We start from the raw sequence: 2,675 nt of genomic DNA, 5'->3' as shown, positions 1-2,675 counted from the left end.
ATGCTTGGCTCTTTTGGGGTGAAATGCTTTGGAAATGGGTCTCAGACCAAACAGTGTTGTCCCATGTACTTCTTTGTATTGAGTTCCCATGTCCTTGGCTTCCCATGTCCATGTCCAGCAAGTTAAGTTTGCACCAACTGGTCTACACTATGTAAAAAAATAGATATCAGGAAGCACTACAGATATGTCGCAATAATACTAGCTGTGCCCCCCCCCCCCCCCCCCCCAACAGGGTAGGCACCTGGATTCACCCCTGGTACCGTGGTAAATATGCTCTCAATGACCTCATTGGATTTTCTCCCTGTCCATTGCCCGGACAGACTGTTTCCATATTGGGACATAGATACATGTTTTAGTGAAGGCCTCCAGAAATTTCAACAACCTTGTCTTTAAATGTGTGTCAACATCGCACAGTTCACGGCATTGCTTTTCGCCTCCATTGTAAAGGGACTGCCGCAACCAGGATTTCATCCCGTGTCCTTGGGTTTAACAATTGAGCACTCTAATCCTGTGCCACCGCAGTGGCTATTACCTATGTGGGGACGGAATCAAGATGATGAACAAAAGCTGCAAATCGCCTCCAAGGGATTCCTGTTTCAGCACACGCGCCAGACAGGGAAGGGCCTGGAAATCAGAAGATTGCAATAAATGCCGGCTCCTGGTAAAGGTAAGACATGAATGATCCCGCTGCAACGCAGAAGGAAAGTATAATGCTAGTAGCTGTCGCATGGCACTCACATGGAAACATTTAATGTTCTATCAGTAAAATAAATTGGCCTCAACTAAAAAGAGCAAATAACATTTGCCCCTAGTGTCAGCAGTGCATTTGCTGTTTGCAAGATAACATATAGGAAAGCGTGAATATGATTTGGCAGTGTAAACCAAAGAAACACGCAGATGAAGAAATTACAAACTTGGCATTTCCATGTGCGTTCCTTTCGTCCTTGGCCTGTTCGCACAGCCAAACCACACTGCAGTGGTGTGCCAGCTAGCCCATCAAGACATGCTACTGGAAAGCTCTTCGAGCAATTATACAATTCTATTTCCTACCATGACAGGCCTACGTGGGCACTAGTATCTCCATATGGGACAGACTGGTTCAGCCTAGTCCCACCTTGTGCACCTGAATGCCCTCTCACTGTATTTGACAGCTACTCGAAAATATGCACCAGCATTCATTTTGTTAACGCGCTACAGCTGAAAGAAGCGATTTCACCAGCTCTAGTCAGGAATACAAAAAGGATCTATATAATAGCCACAGAAATAGCACTGTCACTGAGTAGATTTGCTGGTGAACATTGAAAAACGTATTTTTTTACCGTGCCCATGAACAGCAATTACCTTGTATGGTACACAAGACAATATACAGTCATAACTAGAAACAGAATTTGAATTCACCTGGAGTTGATGCAAAAATGTCAGCATTAATATTATCACGCTTAGCTAAAATGTTATACAACAATTGTAGTCGTATGACCGGGTTAGTCCTATCTAGTGGTTAGAACAATCCGGCAGATATGTACTGGCACCCCCACCCCCTTCCCCCTTTTCTACTGCTTTGGCTGTGACGGTGCTGACCGAAATGCATGCCCAGTGCCAGCTTCAGAAATAAGGTCACTTCGATGTCATATAGTAGCGCTCTTGTGGAGCAACCTGTTTTTGCCAGCACACACTTTGTACCCACCTTTCATGAGCCACAAGGCATTCATGGTGCAGGAGAGCCCGTGAGCAGAAGCTGCGACGTAGCCAAGATCCCAAAAACGCTGTGCAGCAAGAGTATTTCGGCACACACTGAAACAAAAAATAGAAATGGTTGCTCTTGCTAAGACAGGGCTATTCGGGAGCAAAACGGAGGCGCACTCGAAAATGAGCCGCCGGCGACCGATCGAAGCACGGATATTGAAGGGACTGCTTCCTGGCGCACGCAAAAGAGCTTCGTAGATCCTCTACGAAGCCACCGACTCACAGCAAGATGCCGAAAAAAGAATTGAGATCACTTAGCAATAACGCATCGATGCAGCAAAACTTTCCAGACAAGCTGTAACGTAAGAAGAGCGGCGCCATGAGCTCTCCTAAGTTGGCGAGGAAAGTACGGGATGCCGCCGTAAGTGGTTTGCGCTGCATTTTCGCTGTACTTACGAAAGTCTGAAGAAACTTGCAAGGATGGGTGCCGCCCAGTCTATTTTGCAGAATACATTCCAGTCTGGTCAATCTGAAACAACGCGGCGCGAACAAGCCTCCCGCTTGCTTGTACCACTGCGCGCCAAAATTGAAAACGGGGGAAAAAAAAAAAAGAAAAAAGAGCAACTGCGGCTGCGGAGGCGGCGATGAAAAAAAAAACGTCTGGGTACGAGAGTACACGCAAGCAAAAAACAAAAATAAGCAATTTATTACGTCACATCCGCCAGATTATAAACAAATTCTCCTCGCCTACCTTCTTTCTTCTCGCGCATGCGCAGCTTACCAAGATCGCGCGGTGGCGACCGGCGGAAGGCGAATATCGAGGATCGGGCCCCCGATAGCCGGCAATGGCGGCACAGAAACACGTGGTACGAAACTACGGCAGAAACATTCATGCGCAGAAATGAATTGGCCGTAATAAGTTAACACTATATTTTTACTGAATATTGTTAATTTCTTTAAATAGGAACCCTTTCTTGTAAGGATATTCAAGC

The 2,675-nt window shown here is 46.2% G+C and overlaps 1 long non-coding RNA gene across 1 annotated transcript; it reads right to left on the bottom strand.

Moving 5' to 3' along the window:
* Positions 1–222: 222 nt before the first annotated feature.
* On the bottom strand, positions 223–2,267 carry LOC146207055 (uncharacterized). The gene is made up of 3 exons (XR_014705130.1): positions 2,140–2,267; positions 1,685–1,791; positions 223–624 (listed from the first exon to the last, which is right to left on the bottom strand). It is a non-coding gene; the product is annotated as an uncharacterized LOC146207055 (long non-coding RNA).
* Between the last annotated feature and the right edge of the window lie 408 nt (positions 2,268–2,675).

The sequence above is a fragment of the Amblyomma maculatum genome, chromosome 1 (genome assembly GCF_055883805.1).
Source record: "Amblyomma maculatum isolate TAMU_Amacu chromosome 1, ASM5588380v1, whole genome shotgun sequence".
Lineage (NCBI taxonomy): Eukaryota > Metazoa > Arthropoda > Arachnida > Ixodida > Ixodidae > Amblyomma > Amblyomma maculatum.
Note: the sequence above shows the minus strand (reverse complement) of the source record. Positions and strands in the feature narration are given on the sequence as shown.